Source organism: Schistocerca piceifrons, chromosome 2 (assembly GCF_021461385.2).
Source record: "Schistocerca piceifrons isolate TAMUIC-IGC-003096 chromosome 2, iqSchPice1.1, whole genome shotgun sequence".
NCBI lineage: Eukaryota > Metazoa > Arthropoda > Insecta > Orthoptera > Acrididae > Schistocerca > Schistocerca piceifrons.
The window spans coordinates 710,908,638-710,929,678 of NC_060139.1; the positions used below are offsets into that span (position 1 = coordinate 710,908,638).

Sequence of the window (21,041 nt, forward strand, 5' to 3'; positions counted from 1 at the left end):
CTTTCTCTTGGAACTCTGACGTCCTTTGTTTTATTGTCATGATCGTTTCTACTTATGTAGGTCGGCTTCAACATAAACGCGCTGTTCTTCTTTGAAATTTCTCGATGTACTCTGTTAATCCTATTTGGTATGTATCCCACTCCGCGCACTAGTACTGCAAAAGAGGACGACCAAGCGTAGTGTATGCAGTCTCTTTAGTACAGTGGTTTCCAAGCTTTACGAGACCATTACCTCTGAGTACAATCGGATATTAGCTAGTTATCCCCCCTCCCCCCCCTCTCCCCTCCCCCCACGGACCACCATTCCCGCGACCATCGTCGGCATTAGCGCTTAACCAAACTTTGGTCTGACAAACCCGAAACTACCCAGAAATTCTCATTGCCAATTCTACATTAGAAACGAAACCTTATAAGTAGACTCGGCGTGAGATGATTCCAGACAGTTTCTATACGCCAGGCACAGTTGCTTCGTACGTCTACAACGCAATTTTGTAAACGTCTCTTTGATAATGTCTCTTCATAGCTCTCTATACGCGGTTGTTGTTTTCGCTTGCAGCCGTATGCGCTTCACAGTTCAAAGCTGTTAAGAACGCTGCCAGGTGATATAGATTTCCTTAAGTTGACTCGACTGTAGGAGTGTCTTAGTAGTAAAGAATAAAAGTATTATAACTTCGTGCGTTATGGGGCAGTTCTTCACGCATCTCACAATGGAAACTCTCCATCGCATCCCCATCAGATTTATTGCTAAGGTAGCCCGATAGATAGCTCGTCAAAAACCGAGCACAGGTCAGGCATGAAAACAGGAATAAGGTGTACTGAACTGTGAAAAGAAAACCAAAATAGAAACAGTGAACGGCCCAAGCTTAGCAATTGCAATATTGAGCGCATCTGAAAAGCCGCGGCGTCGTGGTTAAGTGGTCGCGGTGATGGGCTGTAAACCGGCCGATCCGTGTTCGAAATTCCCTCCTGCCGCTTATTTACTTATTTCATAGCGTTAAGAGCTGTCGGTCCTGTCATTGAAATGTTTGTTCTCTTTCTGTAGTCTCGGCAACTGTCATACTATGCATTGGTTATGGAATATGAGTCATGTGGTAAGAAAACGTTACCGCCACAAGTAAATGTGACAAATAGTGAGAGCAGGCAAGATACCATAAAAACGTCTCACAGAAATGAAAACGACAAATAGACGGGTGCGAACTATGTTACAACAAACTTCCCAAATCGGAACTTAATTTCAAAAACATTAAAAACATATGTTTTGATAAGGCACAGAAAAACTGTATGATTATCAAACTGTTGTGTTCATTTGTTGCAGCTTAAGTGACTGACAATTATATTTTCATCATTTCGTTGGGCGTGATCATATTCAAATTTATATGAACATTTATTTAGGGCAAGGAGCCGTATCTCACGCACTCACAAAGTGAATAAGTTACGTGCGTCGGCAAGAAGTTTCTATCATATGACACACACACACCGTCACTAATGTTGTGTGCGGCACACCAGACATGGTTTGCGGTGGAGGATTCGGTTGACTTTTCGTCTTATCATCAAACGTTTCCGGTTCCCATTTGAAAGCCACTTCCTTTCGTCTGCTAATAGAGTAGTTGTACAAAATCAACTGTTATTATAGGTCCTTTCCTTACACCTCGCTGTTACAGACGGACGTTACACCACGACACATAAACAAATCCGAAAACAGCTCGCAGCGAAAAAAAGGGAAAAAAATGACACGAGAGAGGTTTGAACACCGTCACCACTTAACCACGAAGCCGTTCTTTTTAATGCCGCTCTATATTGCACTTCTTGTGCTTGGACCGTTCACTCTTTCTATTTTGCTTTTTTTTCCACAGTTCAGTACACCTTCTTCCTGCTTTCATGCTTGATCTGTGTTGAGTTTTGATGGGGAGTTTCCCTTGTCGGTGTTTATGACGTCATATCTCCTAACCTATGTGTCATACGATGATATATTTGTAGGTACATTCAGTGGCATTGTGTTGTGAGAAGAGTTAGTAGCAAAGAAAATTATATGTTGTACCATGATATAGTTTTGTCGGAGCATTTAGGAACAAGCGTGGATACTGTCTGCCAGATTTATTGGGAATAGAGTTAGTAACACGGAAGTAATAAATTTAAAGGTCATGCGGCTGTTTTTCGCGCACCTCATTGTTTATGGTATCGTAACTACTGAACTATATTAGACAGGTAGTTCTTATCAAACAGCGATTATTGTTTGACAGGAAGGGAAATGAGTACCACGTTTATTTGAAATTGCTCCAGTGGTTTAGGAGGAGATGTGGAACATACATACACACAGTCATACATACATCCATTTTTATAATATGTATGGATGAAGCAATACAGAGTACATTGCGAGTACTACTTACAGCTCCTTCTCAGAAAACAAAATACATTGACGGTAGACACTTGTTATATAACATGGTTCCTCTACAGCACTCATCTCCCTAGATGACTTTATCCACTCTTTGCAATCCTATTTACAATGAACTAAGTTAAAATGTGTGTACAATACGTATTGCTTGAAAATCACTTGATTGCTGGACTCGTTACTTCTGAACTAGCAGAAATTGGAAGGCTACAGGTGGCAAATGCTTTGCATTCGACCATTGCCTCTAATAATAGTAATAGCAATAATAATAATAATAGCACAGTGGACGCCCTACCTCAGTGAAGTAGCCATTACATACAGTGGTCACAGTCAATGTTGCGTGTTGCTTTGTTGTTACAAGTGGACATAATAAGAAACAAAACTGGTTTACTTCTGTGATACAACCACAAGAAAAGAAGATAAACACATTTACATTTGACAAATACAAATAAAAAAGCTATAACAAAACCTTATAGAAGTGAGACCTGAGTTTCTCCTGGCGTATACAACTTTCAAATAACTTCCGGGAATTCAGCCAGGTAATACTTTCAGCGACCGCCGATATTTCGGCGGAAGAACACCCCGCCATTTTCAAGGCAAACTGCAACGGACAGGCGGCGTACATGCAAATTTAATACCTCGGTTCTCCGTCAGAAGCAGGAAAGATAACACACACACACACACACACACACACACACACACACACACACACACACACTGAACACTAGTGCCACCAACGATGACCAAAGTCAGAGCTATCAATAGTGAGACTATGAATTTGCAGGTGAGGCAGCATTGACTCTGTTCCTCTGGTTTTTGACAAGGGAGAGAGCCGGATTCCAAACAGAGTTAAAACAGAAACCTCCATCCCTGTTAACGAGGTTGCTCGCTAATTTAATCTCAACTGCCTCCCTAATGACACTGTCCCAATAGCTGGACGTGCATGCCAATATCTCGGTGTTATTATATAACATGGGGTGACCAGTATCCAAGCAATGTTCGGCAATAGCAGATCTATTTGGCTGCTGTAATCGTGTGTGCCGTTTATGCTCAGTACATCTGTCCTTCACGGTCCTGATAGTTTGACCAATATATGCCACGCCGCAGCTACAAGGAATACGATATACACCCGCCTTACGCAGTCCAACATCATCCGTCATCCTTCCTCCTAACCAACACGTCGAGAAAGGGAAGGCAACCATCCTCTTCCACATCCATCGTAAAACGAATGTTCGGGTGGATCGAGTTCAGATGTTCTAGAAAGACATTCAAATTCTCCCTACCGTGAGGCCAAACAACGAAGGTATCGTCAACGTATCTAAAGAAACAGGCGGGTTTTAAAGGCGCCGACTCCAACGCACGTTCCGCGAAGTCTTCCATAAATAAATTTGCGATCACAGGAGACAATGGACTACCCATCGCAACTCCATCTGTCTGCTCGTAATACTGGTCATTAATACTGGTTAGGAGGAAGGATGACGGATCATTGGGACATGCAGTCTACAGGAAACGCACTCACACCGACTTTTACTTACAAGCTAATAGTTGTCACCATTCGGCTCAGCGTGAAGGAGTACTTCGTACCTTGGTACACAGGGCACATGTCGTTTCTGACGCTGAGACTTTGCCAGCTGAGCTGTCCCATCTTTAAGTTACATTTCGTCAAAATGGTTATAGTGATAAACAGATTGAATGTGCGTCGCGCTATCGACCAACTGTACATCGGGTGATTGATGATAATTCTGAGTCAACACCTAAGTCTACTGCCTTTTTGCCTTACGTAGGAAACACGTCCAATAAGATCGGTTGTATTTTACGGAAATACAATGAGGAATGTGTTTTCCGACCTCCATCTAAAATTATAGCACTTTTGAGTTCCGTTAAGGATGATGTTGGACTGCGCAAGGCGGGTGTATATCGTATTCCTTGTAGCTGCGGCATGGCATATATTGGTCAAACTATTAGGACCGTGGAGGACAGATGTACTGAGCATAAACGGCACACACGATTACAGCAGCCAAATAGATCTGCTATTGCCGAACATTGCTTGGATACTGGTCACCCCATGTTATATAATAACACCGAGATATTGGCATGCACGTCCAGCTATTGGGATAGTGTCATTAGGGAGGCAGTTGAGATTAAATTAGCGAGCAACCTCGTTAACAGGGATGGAGCTTTCTGTTTAAACTCTGTTTGGAATCCGGCTCTCTCCCTTGTCAAAAACCAGAGGAACAGAGTCAGTGCTGCCTCACCTGCGAATTCATAGTCTCACTATCGATAGCTCTGACTTTGGTCATCTTTGGTGGCACTAGTGTTCAGTGTGTGTGTGTGTGTGTGTGTGTGTGTGTGTGTGTGTGTTATCTTTCCTGCTGACGGAGAACCGAGGTATTAAATTTGCATGTACGCCGCCTGTCCGTTGCAATTTGCCTTGAAAATGGCGGGGTGTTCTCCCGCCGAAATATCGGCGGTCGCTGAAAGTGTTACCTGGCTGAATTCCCGGAAGTTATTTGAAACCTTATCGAAGATTGCACTGCAGATACTACCGTTTCTTTTCAATGTCATCTTGCATAGCACATTCTTTATTAATCAGTTGGCCTTGGGCTCTGAGCAGTATGGGACTTGAATTCTGAGGTCGTCAGTCCCCTAGAACTTAGAACTACTTAAACCTAACTAACCTAAGGACATCACACACATCCATGCCCGAGGTAGGATTCGAACCTCCGACCGTAGCGGTCACGCAGTTCCAGACTGTGGCGCCTAGAACAGCTCGGTCACAGCGGCCGGCAATCAGTTGGCCTTCCTCGTAACTGGAGACACTAGTGATTTGGCATATTTCTCAGCAAACTGTCCTGATAGGCCTGTGGAATATTGCTCCATTCCTTCACAGCGGCCTCTGTGTGGTGTCTGGTGGGACAGGACGATTCCTAACAGCTCATTTAAGCATGACCGGTGCATTTTCAGTGCAGTTAAGATCTGGAGAATATGAGAGCCATTCTATCCGACTGCTACAATGCTCCACGCGAAAATATAAGTGAAATGTCTTGATAAGAGAGGCAGTCTACGACACAGGATATGAACTTTCTCATTGCCTCCACACACATATATCAGTACTGTCAGGGTGAAGACTTTTACGGGCTTCATCGCAAAAGAGCGTTGTGTCGTACAACTGCCTAGCCCACAGAGACTAGTTTCGTGCCCGTGCGACGTGAGCCCCTCTCAGAACCCAGTTTAGAGGAGGAGTCTTGAGAGGTCTTCTGGCACTTAACTCCTGCTCGTGGAGCCTATTTCATATAATTTGTGTCTCTGGAAACTTGTTACAGATTCTAGAGACATTACCTTCCAAGATGCCACTCCGGCGGGTGTAAAATGAATGTGCGCAACGGAAAATAATAAACGCTAAAATGATGATTTGGCCATGTCTGACTACCCCCTGAAGCAGAGCTTAGGATCTCTTAATTCCTTTGAAGATATCAATTACAATCTAAACATAAATAAATGAGGAAGGCAACTAACACTACTAAATGATAAACGATGTTGCTCAATATACACTAGTGGCCACTAAAATTGTTACACTACGAAGATGACGTGCTACAGACGCGAAATTTAACCGACAGGAAGAAGATGCTGTGATATGCAAACGATTAGCTTTCCAGAGCATTCACACAAGGTTGGCGCCGGTGGCGACACCTACAACGTGCAGACATGAGGAAAGTTTCCAACCGATTTCTCATACACAAACAGCAGTTGACCGGCGTTGCCTGGTGAAACGTTGTTGTGATGGCTCGTGTAAGGAGGAGAAATGCGTACCATCACATTTCCGACTTTGATAAAGGTGGGATTGTAGCCTATCGCGTTTGCGGTTTATGGTATCGCGACATTGCTGCTCTCGTTGGTCGAGATCCAATGACTGTTAGCACAATATGGAATCGGTGGCTTCAGGAGGGTAATACGGAACGCCGTGATGGATCCCAACGGCCTCGTATCACTAGCAGTCAAGATGACAGGCATCTTATCCGCATGGCTGCAACAGATTGTGCAGCCACGTCTCGATCCCTGAGTCAACAGATGGGGATGTTTGCAAGACAACAACCATCTGCACGATCAGTTCGACGTTTGCAGCAGCATGGACTATGAGCTCGGATACCATGGCTGCGGTTACCCTTGACGCTGTGCCACAGACAGGAGCGCCTGCGCTGGTGTACTCAACGACGAACCTGGCTGCACGAATGGCAAAACGTCATTCTTTCGGATGAATCGAGGTTATGTTTACAGCATCATGATGGTCGCATCCGTGTTTGACGACATCGCGGTGAACGCACATTGGAAGCGTGTATTCGTCATTGCCACACTGGAGTATCACCCGGCGTGATGGTATAGGGTAGCATTGGTTACACGTCTTGGTCACCTCTTGTTCGCATTGACGGCATTTTGAATAGTGGACGTTACATTTCAGATGTGTTACAACCCGTGGCTCTACCCTTCATTCGATCCCTGCGAAACCCTATATTTCAGCAGGATAATGCACGACCGCATGTTGCAGGTCCTGTACAGGCCTTTCTGGATACAGGAAATGTTCGACTGCTGCCCTGGCCAGCACATTCTCCAGATCTCTCACCAATTGGAAACGTCTGGTCAATGGTGGCCGAGCAACTGGCTCGTGACAATAGGCCAGTCACTACTCTTGATGAACTGTGGTATCGTGTTGAAGCTGCATGGGCAGCTGTACCTGTACACGCCCTCCAAGCTCTGTTTGACTCAATGGCCAGGCGTATTAAGGCCGCTATTACAGCCAGAGGTGGTTGTTCTGGGTACTGATTTCTCAGAATCTATTCATCCAAATTGCATGAAAATGTATATTACTCGATCGGACTTCCTGCTTTGCTGACGCAAGCTGCAACTCTCTGCCGCTATAGTGGTTCGAACTGTAGCGTCTAAAACGGTGGTATGTAACGTAAGTATATTGGTGCATGAGAAACAACGTCTTGTAATCGAGTTTCTATCCGCAGAAAACGTGCCTCCAATTGAAATCCGTAGAACAACGAAAGCCGTGCACGGTGACAATTTTATCGACATCAGTGATGTGCGACTTTCGGCTGTTCCTGCTCGTAATGAAGGAAGTGGTGGTGCCAACCTCAACGTGTGTCACAGGCCGCTCACGGCAACCGACGAGACTCTTCGGAATTGGGTTGATGAAGTCATCAGAAAAAAAACCTGGAATAACACAGACACAGCAGGCTGCAGTGGCCGAGCGGTTCTAGGCCCTACAGTCTGGAACCACGCGACCGCTACGGTCGCAGGTTCGAATCCTGCTTCGGGCATGGATGTGTGTGATGTCCTTAGGTTAGTTAGGTTTAAGTAGTTCTAAGTTCTAGGGGACAGATGACCTCCGAAGTTAAGTCCCATAGTGCTCAGGGCCATTTGAGCCACTTTTACACAGACACAGCTATCAGGTGAGTGTGGCATATGACGAGCAGAGCGTGTACAGGCCATCATTGCACAACTGTAGTATAGTAAACTGGGTGCACGGTGCATGCCTCGAATACTTATTCCTGGCATGAAACAGAGGTGTCTGGACATCTTTCAACAATTTCTTTTGCATTTTGAACTGATGAAAGCTGGGTTCTCCATTCCGACCCCAAAAACAACATAGCACCAATGGAGTCCCGCCACAAAGAATCACCGACGTTAAAAAAGTTCAAGGACATGCCAGCATCAGGCATAGCTATGCTCACAATGTTGTGGGATGCTCAAGGTCTGGTGTATTTTGAATTCATGTCTAAAGGCACCACCACAAGCTGTGCAAAGTACTGCGAGATCTTCAAGAAGCAGAAAGCACAAATTCTAAGAGTTCGTCCCCACTCTAGGCACCCTCTCCTTCAGCGTGATAGTTCCAGACCACATGAGTGCTACGACATCAGCAACAATCTGACGCCTTTAGTCACTGTCTTCGATCATCCCCCGACTTGACCCCCATCCGATTTTCATCTGTTTCCAGTACTTAAAGAACGGCTTCGAGGACTTCACATTGATAGTGATGAAGCTGTGTAAGCAAAGCTGTGGCTGTGATTCTGTCAACAGAGTCAGATTTGCTTCGGTGACGGTATCAACAAGTTCGTCTCTCGGGAGAAATGTGTTCGTCGCCAGAATGACTATGTTTGAGAAGTAAATATGTAGACGCGAAGAATAGATTTAACATAGGAAATTCGCAGACATTACTTTTCAGCAGGCCCTCGTATATGCAGTATGATAGGGCTGTCCTAACTGATATTTTATGCAACCAGCAATATTATATCTGGTGTTCAAAAACAATATGCGAGATTTTCATACTGTACTGTTCACCATGCGAGAACTGTTGCTCCTAGAAAAAAAAGGAACAGTACCTTTTGTAGGAAATTAAATGTAGCTAAATTTTGCGCCGGTATACGTTCCCACTAGAGGTCGTGGTTTTCGAGTTATTCAAGAAAAACGTACAAAAGTGATCTTCAAACGCACCCACATTCTCAGACTCACCTCCCACTTGTCAGAATTTTTAGTACGTTGTTCATGACATTTCCGTCTAACACTGTACAAAAAATTACGGCTGTACCGTTTATTTCCCATATTACGACCTTTATGGTCTTCATTGACTGGTCTTATTACGCCACCGGTGTAGTCGAGTAGTTAAAAATTATAAATTTGACGTTCATGAAAATTGCACCTAACAATTTCTTAAATTTTAACAGCATTAGTTAAACAATCACATCGTTGTATTCGTCAGGCCCTGTGACTACGAAACTGATGTGCTTGTAAGTGTTGTTTGCTTCGAAATGGCAACAGCGTAACGTTTACAAAAGTCTTTTTGTCTTACATTACTCTCACGGGCCCGTTTAAATTAATAACGTTAACGCAGTGCACGACTGTTCTGGTAGCGTAATATCCCAACGAATACAGACCAGAAAAGGTCGAATACCGGAAATACTGTGAGTAGAAAATTTTTGAACAGTTGTAGGAGGGAGTGCCACGAAAGACATATTAGAAATCCTAACAGCTGAGTGGCGAGTTGGGGCAGAGCTGCGTTTGAAGGTCACTTTTGTACGTATTTCTTGAATGACTTGTAAACCGTGGCCTCCAGCGGAAACGTATCCCAGAACAAAATTTAACTACATTCAGTTTCCTGCAAAAAGGTCATGCTCATTTTTTCTGTAGTTCACTCATAGCTATCGAGAGAATACGAAAATCTCGTGCGTGGTTTCTGAAGGCGAGATATACATTTAGAGGTGCATAAAACGACATCGATACGGGTAGCCGAATCAGGGATGTAACGTTCTACAACAGTGTCAGACCCAGAGGACCACGCCATGCCGATCGACAAATGAGTCCTGTCTGCCACTGGCGCCGTAGAGGCACAAGCAGTGATAATATTGTCACCAATGGCGAGAATATCTGTGGTTTCTCTACATTAGGAACAACAGGAAAGCGTAACAACGTTGTTACACAGACGGGAAACTACCGTATTTTATAGAAGCGCTGTGCACCATTACGACATACGTCGTTCATCAGTTAACCATACTTCTTTAATTTTCGAGGCTATTGGAATTTCGAAAAACGTAACAGTTGCTGTTTTTGTTAATCATGTATATATCTACTAACTAGAACACTCTGACATCGTGACATTGGGCTGCCTACATGCAGAGACAGGGAGAATGAACCCTGAACGCATGATGTCATCACTGTAGTATAAAGCACCACACTTCTTTATCAGTGATATCATCAAACAACATCCCTTTTCCCCATTCCCTCTTGCTTTCTTCCAGCCAGTCAGAATCCAGGATGGTGGAACAAGCTCAATTTTGCAAGCAGAAAATTTAAAGTCCTCCTCGTATCCATTCAAGTCATAGTGAAGCATTAAAATGAGGTATAGAAATGGTAGCATGATCGATCATATGCAGCAAAAATTCATAATCCTCACTTGAAAGTAAATGATAGGCATTATGAAAGTCAAAGATATTTTTAGACACATTAATACCTGTATTTAATAGGAATGATTATAAGTGATGCACAAAATAGCGCGTAATAGCGATATCCATACCTATGCAAAAAATTATGTAAATTATTTGAATTGCAGAATTTCAGAGTACTGTATCTGAACATTCGTTGTTCTTGTATTTATTCAAAAAATTATGTAAAGAGTGTAACTTACAATATTTCATAGTAGTAGTAGTAATACCTCAACCAGTATTGAGAACAGAGAAAAAACCTGGGTGCTTTACTTTTCAGCACGCCCTTTTAATATGTGTTTGGTGTACAACTGCAGATGAGATAACTGACACCTTAATATGCACCCACTTTATAGTGTTAGTTGTTTTTTCTCTGTCTCTGATAGTCTTCCCCTAAACACATCACTTAATTTACTATCTGATGTTTTTTGCGTGTAAGAAGATTTAATGCAGCTGGGAGAAGAAGTCAAGGAAGACATGGAAGCTAAACAGAAAAAGGCCCAACGCTTGAACTGAAGATGATGACTATTCTGTATGATCGTAACTCCACTACTAAGTCGACTGTGCCTGTCAGTGTAAACTAACAGTTTTGCACCCACACTTTAACATCTGACTTGCTCTCCACAGGAAAATAAGCATTAATGGCTTGCTCTTGTCACATGTACTTGGAGGTACTAACCAACCTAAGAACATACTACTCCTAATAGTTATAATAATGAATCTGCAAGTCCAGTAAATACTAATGTAATGTTACACGGTAGGATGGTCTGAAACAGTGGGAAAACGTTGTACGGTTGTTTGTTGCAGTATAGGCTAAGCTGAGAAATAATTCTTAAGAAAAAAAATTCGATAAGTAGCGCCGTTTCCGATTTAATTAGCGCTGAAGTTAGCCAATTAGGTCGTCGGCGCGCAAAGTCAAACCAAACAATAGAGCGATACAAAAATTAACATGGAGTGGTAGTGAGGGTTAAACCTGAGCCAGTGACTGAGCAGCCTCGTGCACAATCATCTACGCTATGAGAACATCTGACGCATATGGTATCTTGCAGATTCCAGAATGAGATTTTCACTCTGCAGCGGAGTGTGCGCTGATATGAAACTTCCTGGCAGATTAAAACTGTGTGCCCGACCGAGACTCGAACTCGGGACCTTTGCCTTTCGCGGGCAAGTGCTCTACCAACTTGCCCGCGAAAGGCAAAGGTCCCGATTTCGAGTCTCGGTCGGGCACACAGTTTTAATCTGCCAGGAAGTTTCATCTTGCAGATTGCTTGAATCCGAGCGAGAAACCATATGATTAGCTAATTTCAAAAATAATTAAATTGGAAAAGCTTCAATGTGTCGAATTTTTTCTTAAAAATTATTTCTCAGAGCAACCTCCCCTGCAACACTCTTATAAGCTATTCATACTACTTCTGATCATCCTGTATGTTGCTACGGCGAGGAATATGTTGATTTAAGGTGTCTCCATTGCGTCTTTAGCATTAAATTAGTTGCTGGTAACCAGCAACATAGGATCACAGAACAAACCATTAGTCATTTCCTCAGAAATGTCCTAGAGTGTAAGAGCACAGTGGTCGGAAACGGTATTTGCGGTGCAAATACTGCCAAACAGGCGTCTTGGACCAGGCTGCGGAGTTGTATACCGTAAGGTAGTCCTGCGTTACGAGAATAAAGCTTTATGTCCCCTTGAACCAACTTACGACCTAGATAAAGTTTCACCTACGAATACTCTATATGTACGACATAGGCTAGAATCTAGTGTACCACAAACGACTTAGGAAAACTATTTCACATTTGTGTGTCCTCCCAGATTACGTGAGCACAAACAGAGAAATTAGTTGGTCATTCTTAAAAATGAAGAGGTCTTATGTACTGCAAAAAGCAACTACTGTATTAAATATCTAAATGTTAGAAGGGCGATTGCACCTCGCTTTTCCTGCTCGTGGCTATGTGCTTCTTAGAGGTAGAGTTGTCAGACAACTGTCGCTACCTACACTGCTCTAAAATATATAATATGGGATTCATTCGATGAACTAAACATTTTATTAAAAATTCTTTGGTGACCACCTGTACACCGCAGAATAAGTATCCTTCTTAACGAATCGTCGTTTCATGCTGAACGTTAGCGTGTAATGACAGTTTTACCGGCTACGTGCAATACACACTGTCGACTTATTTGAGATTTTAATGTGATTTCGTACACATCTAAATGAAATAAACAGTTTAGTAACAATGATTTCGTAACCAACCAACTCACATAACATAAATTTTGTCTCCCAAAGAAATATCTTTATCCTTTATTCAAGCATGTGTTCAAACTGTTGATTATGGTCTGAAAGGAACATTTGCAATCGCCTTTCGAAAGAACGATGAACATACGTAATAATAGTAGATGATATGACAGAGCATGTACTGGCAATTCGACGGCACGTATCGTCTGGGGTAGTTGGGGCTTCGTCATAGGCTGCATCTTTGAGTTCTCTCCAGAGAAAGAAATCGAAAGGAGTCACATCGGGGGACATCGCAGGCCATTTGGCAACAGAATCAACAGAATTTTTTCATTCAGTATTTGCGTTGCAAGACGGGACAAGCGAGCTAGACAACCATCGTGTTGGAGCCACGTACTCTGTTGAATATCCACTGGTACCTCTTCTAGAAGAATCGGCAGAATGTTCGTCAGAAAGTGTGTGTACGAATGTCCATTTCGCACGCCTGAGATGAACTACGGTCCTATAATTTTCTATGATGCCGCAGCATACGTTTAATCTCCACGGCCGTTGAAGTTGCACCTGACGAAGCCAGTGTGGATTTGCGGCTGCCCAGTAGCGCATGTTATGCAAATTTACACTAGCGTCGTTAGTATACGCTTCTTCATCGGTAAAGAGCACCCGTTGGAAAAACGTAGGGTCGCGTCTCAGTTACTGAAGGGCAAATCAACAAAAATCTGTATGACGTTCGAAATCACGGTCGTCGAGTGCCTGATCATGTGACAGATGATAGTGATGGAGATTCTGTCGATGCAGGATGCGAATGACACTCGTCACGATATACAAGTAGCATACCCAACTTCTCATCATGGATGTACATGGCTGTACGCAACGAATGTTGAAGCAGGAATGAGCGGCCTGCAGCTCAGACAAGTAAACAGGAAAACGTGTTGAAATTATAACACAGCAGGGCACGAGAGCTCTGTTGGGTGATGTTTCCGGTCACCGTCCTCTCAGATTGTATAAAATTTATCGAATTTTTTTAGGTGAGGTTCAACTGCAACGTTAACAAACGCTATGTCACTGTAATTTTCTTCTCAAGAGCTATCGAATGCAGTTATAAAAAGTATACAGTACCCTTTATCAAATGTACTTGATTCAATATCTCCGTTAGTAGTGGCTTAACCGAATAAAAGAATACTTGCTCTTTGACACTCTAACATTTGCCGAAAACCGTGTTTCGATATGTGTACGAAATGTGTTCGAAATAAAAGGGGTGTTGCGTTTTACGTGACGCATCCTGTGTACCTGATTCTTGTTATTTATCAGGTTTGTCTATTTTTTTGTAAATGTAAATGGAGTGTCTTTCTTATTCTGTAACCCACGTGTAATAAACAGTGTTGTAATAAATATGGGTGAAAAGAATGTCGAAAATCGGCCATTGGAGTACGGGGATGGAGTGAACACATGGACTAACTACACTGGAAATCGTAAGTAACATCAAACTGTAATTTAACAGTACGAAACTTGTGCTACAAAAGTTATTGGTAACCTGAAAAACATGAGAGAACGTAATGTGTGTTTGTGTTTGTTTGTTCTGTGTGTGTGTGTGTGTGTGTGTGTGTGTGTGTGTGTGTGTGTGTGCGTAAACAAACTTGAATTGCAGGGCACTGAGGGTGCTTCACAAATAAAAGATGCGAAACATCTATGGCAAAAACAAACTGCCTTTCATTTAACTGCGAAGACGGAACATACTTCCATGAAATACACTCCTGGAAATGGAAAAAAGAACACATTGACACCGGTGTGTCAGACCCACCATACTTGCTCCGGACACTGCGAGAGGGCTGTACAAGCAATGATCACACGCACGGCACAGCGGACACACCAGGAACCGCGGTGTTGGCCGTCGATTGGCGCTAGCTGCGCAGCATTTGTGCACCGCCGCCGTCAGTGTCAGCCAGTTTGCCGTGGCATACGGAGCTCCATCGCAGTCTTTAACACTGGTAGTATGCCGCGACAGCGTGGACGTGAACCGTATGTGCAGTTGACGGACTTTGAGCGAGGGCGTATAGTGGGCATGCGGGAGGCCGGGTGGACGTACCGCCGAATTGCTCAACACGTGGGGCGTGAGGTCTCCACAGCACATCGATGTTGTCGCCAGTGGTCGGCGGAAGGTGCACGTGCCCGTCGACCTGGGACCGGACCGCAGCGACGCACGGATGCACGCCAAGACCGTAGGATCCTACGCAGTGCCGTAGGGGACCGCACCGCCACTTCCCAGCAAATTAGGGACACTGTTGCTCCTGGGGTATCGGCGAGGACCATTCGCAACCGTCTCCATGAAGCTGGGCTACGGTCCCGCACACCGTTAGGCCGTCTTCCGCTCACGCCCCAACATCGTGCAGCCCGCCTCCAGTGGTGTCGCGACAGGCGTGAATGGAGGGACGAATGGAGACGTGTCGTCTTCAGCGATGAGAGTCGCTTCTGCCTTGGTGCCAATGATGGTCGTATGCGTGTTTGGTGCCGTGCAGGTGAGCGCCACAATCAGGACTGCATACGACCGAGGCACACAGGGCCAACACCCGGCATCATGGTGTGGGGAGCGATCTCCTACACTGGCCGTACACCACTGGTGATCGTCGAGGGGACACTGAATAGTGCACGGTACATCCAAACCGTCATCGAACCCATCGTTCTACCATTCCTAGACCGGCAAGGGAACTTGCTGTTCCAACAGGACAATGCACGTCCGCATGTATCCCGTGCCACCCAACGTGCTCTAGAAGGTGTAAGTCAACTACCCTGGCCAGCAAGATCTCCGGATCTGTCCCCCATTGAGCATGTTTGGGATTGGATGAAGCGTCGTCTCACGCGGTCTGCACGTCCAGCACGAACGCTGGTCCAACTGAGGCGCCAGGTGGAAATGGCATGGCAAGCCGTTCCACAGGACTACATCCAGCATCTCTACGATCGTCTCCATGGGAGAATAGCAGCCTGCATTGCTGCGAAAGGTGGATATACACTGTACTAGTGCCGAGGTTGTGAATGCTCTGTTGCCTGTGTCTATGTGCCTGTGGTTCTGTCAGTGTGATCATGTGATGTGTCTGACCCCAGGAATGTATCAATAAAGTTTCCCCTTCCTGGGACAATGAATTCACGGTGTTCTTATTTCAATTTCCAGGAGTGTAATTAGTATGCGAGAGGGAAATCAGCGTTTGTTAGAGAAATTCCTACTACTTCAAAAATACTTCCAGCTAAGATCAAGAATGGGGCTCGAATGTGTCTAAGTTCAATATTGTGCACCTCTGTATTTATTTTTAGGCTCCCAGCGTTAATAGTTACACTCGTTCTCCAGCCAAAAGTTGTAAAACATTGAGAAGGGTTCGTTTTAAGATGTTACAAGGGTTAAATAATTATTTTAAAAATTTCACCTCCAGAGAACTTTTCTTTTGGTAGGCGTCGTTTGTAGTGAGCCACCATCAGCAATATCTCCCTTTGGCTTTTCAGTATTCAGAGAGGCAGGTTTTTCTCGTTGCACGTGCATATCGCGAAAGACAATAGGCTTACGTGAGTGCCTATTACGGAATCTTAATCAGATAGCATAGTGCATGTTTGCTCGACTGATGACAGTAGCATCATGGCTAATGACACACTCGTAACGCCCAAACTACAGGAAACACATGCTCGTTTATACCAGTAGATAATACTGAAACGAACTGAAAGCTACTATAAAACCCGAGTACTGTTCAACGTGCTTGTCATTTGTGACAAAGGTCTCTTGGAAACAGGTTCCCAAAGTGCTGGCGTGTCTTGTTCTAGCTGTTTGGTCGGTCAGTCGTGCTCTGTATAGTGCACAGACGGTAAGTACAGGGTGCCGGGCTCAAGTGTGGCAGAGTGTGCGCCCATAGATTTCGGGACGCCGTGTGATGCGTGATCACATCGATGTGTAAGTAATGTTGAAAAGATTACTACAGATGTCCGCCATTACACTACTGTCTTTCGTACTGCAATCAGAAGCAGTCTTTGACTGAAAGGATCAAGAGGAAGCGCGTGAGAAATACTTTTTTGCCAAGGGAATACAATAATTTTCAGCCCATGAAGTTTCTTTATAAGTAAAAAAAAAATATTAACAGATAGGGACCGGGAGCAGCCACACAATTTCAATGACAGTCAGTACCAAACCCGACTTAACTCTAGTTTCTCTGACGAGGAGCCGCTAATTTGAAATGCACCAGTATACAGTCATGTTTTATAATATGTGCTTTGATACTCTGTAAATCATCATTAATGCTTGCAGTGGGTACTTTTTATTGTATCTTACATTAGACCTTTTTTATCAATATATTAACAGATGGAGCATTGAAAGAATAATTGTCTGCTTCTGTACGAGCTGTTAGTGCTTAATTGTAACTATACATTCTCTAAGGGCCAATTCGTAATTAAGTGAAGAACATTCTTTGCTTATGTCGTGAACGGTAGTTCTTACATTTTTCTAACTTTCTTGCGAGAAATCCACTGCATTTCTTCTTACTGCTGCTAGCTAACATCAGACGCAGCAATTCTGTTGCTTTGAATATCTCAGATTATTTGACTAAACCTTTTGTAATTATACAGGTTTGGGTCATTCTACCGTACATGGAAGTTGCAGAAGCGAGAAACTCCTGAATAAAACGCACAGTAATTGCAATAATCTAATCTATTACCGTTGTCCTAAAAGTCACCCATAATGTTGCAGTTAAACATTCAAACTATTGGTGAGGCGTCAGTCTCTGTTTTAATAACATCACAAGAAATAAAATCTTGTCATCAAGTATTTAGTCTCAGTGGTTTCAGCCTGACTGTAAAGTAAACTTTTAATCAGAACACAATGTGTGGTAATATGGCCTTTCCTCTCATTAACACACTCTATGTTGTAGTTAATTAAGCTGTAGTTATTTTTTGACTAGAAACGTAGGTGGCAATTTTGAAAACTTTAAATTAATTTTTTTCCAGAATATTCATGCAAATATTGCCCCTCCATTAATCACAGTTTTAGTATTCCCGCAAATGGACATCGAAATGAAGGCTGTCGCAGCGGCATAATACATAATGCATCCGCGAGGGTGCGTGCGAAGTGTGTCACGTGCAGAGCCACTGATACAGATTTTTACCTGCCGGCTCCAACAGGCCTGGCCGGGTTGTCGTGCCGCTCATTTCAACAGCACCCGCTGGCTAGGCCTTCGTCTCGCCCAGTGCTCTGTCCTGAGTGTTCCGTTGTCAATGCCTCGCTCCGGCCGCGTGTTGTGCTCCCCTTCGTGTTCGTTCTCTATGCAATTTTCGGACTCTCTGCGCCCACGTAGATTAACACTCAAGCAGTGTGCAAAGCCGGTTTTGTTTCGCAAAATCTGAACATGAACTGTATAAATGGAAGAAAGATTTACACGAAGCACGAAATATGCGCCAAACGAAACTCGCAAAAGTGCAGAAGGGAAACTATTCCAAAGATTTATAACTGCTCCTGAGAGTCGGTGCACTGTTACCGAGGGTGATCAGACAGACAGGTCGCTCTGAATTGCAAGGGACGTGAACATTACTGATTTGCAGGCTTCTTCAATCCGGTTACGCATATTCGGGAAATTACACGGAAAAGAAAGTCGCAAAATTGCAAAGATTACTTCAAGTAAACGTGCGGAGAAGGGGTCATTAATAGGTAGTATTATAGAGAAATTCGTAGCTGACGTGAAGACTAAGCTTCCTGTTATTTCCTAAAGTGCTGTGTGTAAAGCCAATCAGTCAGATATTGTGCAGGAATTGCGTGCAAACCACACTTTATCATTTTGAGCGAAAAAAGAAGATATAGTCGCTCAGCAGTCGATGAACGTTATGACGTATTCGTTATCAACAATGCCGCTGATAAATACCAGTGGATTACTTTTTCCGCAGCTTTATAAATGTCTTCAGGAACGTCAAGGCCAATTAGGACCAAAAATTAAATACAATATTTAGTTGCAAAAATCTTGCAATCGGTGTAGCGAAATCTGAAGAAACGGAAGAGAATAAATTCCAGTATTATATCCCAAACGTCTTCTGAGCAGCTGGAGAAAATAATTCTTTGCTTTTGTTGGACACTTGGCCTGAACATATCAATACTTCTGTCTTTAGGACGATGACGAAAAGACTGTTCATATAAGTCGAATTCCACAGGGAACTAGCAGTTTGATTCAGCCTCTCTACGATGTAAAGCAATTTCAAAAATTGTCTGACAATGCAGTATCCTATAGATCTGTGTAATTTTATGATTATCAGCGGGCCGTATTGTATTTCAGAACAACGGCCACGACTATTATTTACTACATACCAGTTTTATCTAAATGAAACTAGCACTTACTGTGAAGTGCCTGAATACATTAGTTTTCCTTTTGTCAGATGTGCCTGGTGTGAAGAAAACGTTTGTTTTCGTCATTCCATAGACATTTAGGATTTTTGTGACGACTGCAGGGAATGAACAAGAATGTGTGACATTGTTAGTAAAATATACGTTACTGAAAAATTATTATAAGAACTGTGCTATAGGAATTGCTATAAAACATTTCATGTCAATAAACGAACATCCCGGTTGATGGAAATCATCTGGGATGTAACATACACTGAATTGAATGTCTTTTCTCTGGTAGTCACTTACGTAGCAATTACATCTGCAAGAGTTTAGTTGTCATTATGAACTGCAGGTTATTCAAACAATTATTGATTTAAGACATTCTTGGTATGGTTCAAGTGCTTAAAATTCGAGTGAATGCACTTTGGACTTTCCGCTATGTTCTCTTGTCACGGCTGCGTTTGCTTACTCAGAGATTGGCTTGCCTAGCAGGAACGGTTGTACAAAACTATTTTTATGAAATTCTTCGTGAGACCTAAATAAGTAACTTTAAAATTTTTTTAAATACTGTGAAAAATTTCAGTACAGGTTTCGACATGTCGAATTGGACCCTTGCGTGTTGTCAGAAGTACAGAAATACTCATTCTTAAGGCTCTCTTGCTGAAAATCACTCAGTTTACTGGACTCGGGTAGTATGCAGCGCACGCAGTTGTTATTGTTGTGGTCTTCTGTCCAGAGACTGGTTTGATACAGCTCTTCATGCTACTTTATCTTGTGCAAGCCTTTTCATCTCAGAACAACTGCTGCAACCTACATCCTTCTGAATTTGCTTAGTGTATTCAGCTCTTGGTCTCCCTATACGGTTTATACCCACCACGCTTCCCTTCAATACTAAATTGATGATCTCTTGTTGCCTCAGAATATGTCCTACCAAGCGATCCCTTCTTTCAGTCATGTTGTCCCATAAATTCCTCTTCTCACCAATTCTATTCAGTACCTCCTCATTAGTACGTGATCTACCCATCTAATCTTCAGCATTCTTCTGTAGCATCACATTTCGAAAGCTTCTACTCTCTTCTTGTCTAAACTATGAGGGTAATTCCAAAAGTAAGGTGTCCTTTCTTTTATAAGTACATAGACCTGTTTATTTCTACAATGGTTTACATCAGTTTACAGCTTGAACATTTGGCTATTTTTCACATAATCACCACTTCTGTCGATGCATTTTTGTAGACGCTGTGGCAGTTTTTGTATGCCCATGTCATACCAGCTCGTCGGCATGCTGTTCAGAAAGGTATGAACCTCTTCTTTCACCTCGTCGGAGCTGAATCGCTCTGACCACAATTAACGCTGACAGGTATTGTGAGACTCTGAAAAACCTCAAACGGGCAATTCAGAACTGGAGAAGAGGAATGTTGAGCAAGGGCGTACACATTCACCATGACAACGCTCGCCCACACATCGCTCGGCAAACCGTTGCTCTCCTGCAACAGTTTCAGTGGAACGTAATCACCTACCCACCCAATAGTCCTGATTTGGCGCCCTGTGACTATCGCCTGTTCCCTAGGTTAAAAGAACATTTTGCCGGAAAGCGATTCGACTCTGACATTACGGTCGACGGCTACAGCATGGCCACTGTCGCCACCTTTCTCGGTGTCGACGTCCCACCTGGTATTTTTCTGTGCGGTGAGGGCGCAGTTCGCCTACTCTGCTGCATGCGGGCCATTCCGCAAGTCCATCTCGTGCGGAGAGCCCGTCTGCGTCTAGAAAATGCGCTTGCTGGTGGGTGCATGCCGTCTTCTAGAGTGTGGAGTGGCCACGGCTGCTGCGTCAGTGAGCGGCGGCTGTGGCTGCTCTGCGCCGGCGACGACGCCCGCCTCGCTTGCACCCTGAGGTTTATCTGGGCGCGGACGTCTGACGGCGCACCTACTCGCGCTAGTGGCATGTCGCCCTGACTAGAGCCCGAACGGCCGTGGGAGCCTGCTGCTATGGACTTGTGTGGCGTCCTGTAGGGTATTCCCTACTGACGAGCTAACGCAGTTTCAATTTCTCGCAGCCAGCGGTAACAGTCCACGTATTTCCTGCCACAGTCCACGGACAATGGTTCGT

General features: G+C 43.8%; 1 protein-coding gene across 6 annotated transcripts in view; it reads left to right on the top strand.

Moving 5' to 3' along the window:
• LOC124776614 (esterase FE4-like) overlaps positions 1 to 21,041 on the top strand; it is a 219,884-nt gene that overhangs the window by 676 nt on the left and 198,167 nt on the right. Inside the window, exon 1 of one of the 6 annotated variants that reach the window (XM_047251696.1) lies at positions 16,347 to 16,437. The exons of the other annotated variants lie outside the window; for them this stretch is intronic. The gene's annotated coding sequence lies outside the window, so the exon portion shown is untranslated. Of the gene's footprint in view, positions 1 to 16,346; positions 16,438 to 21,041 lie in introns of those variants that run through there. 6 annotated transcript variants of the gene reach the window in all.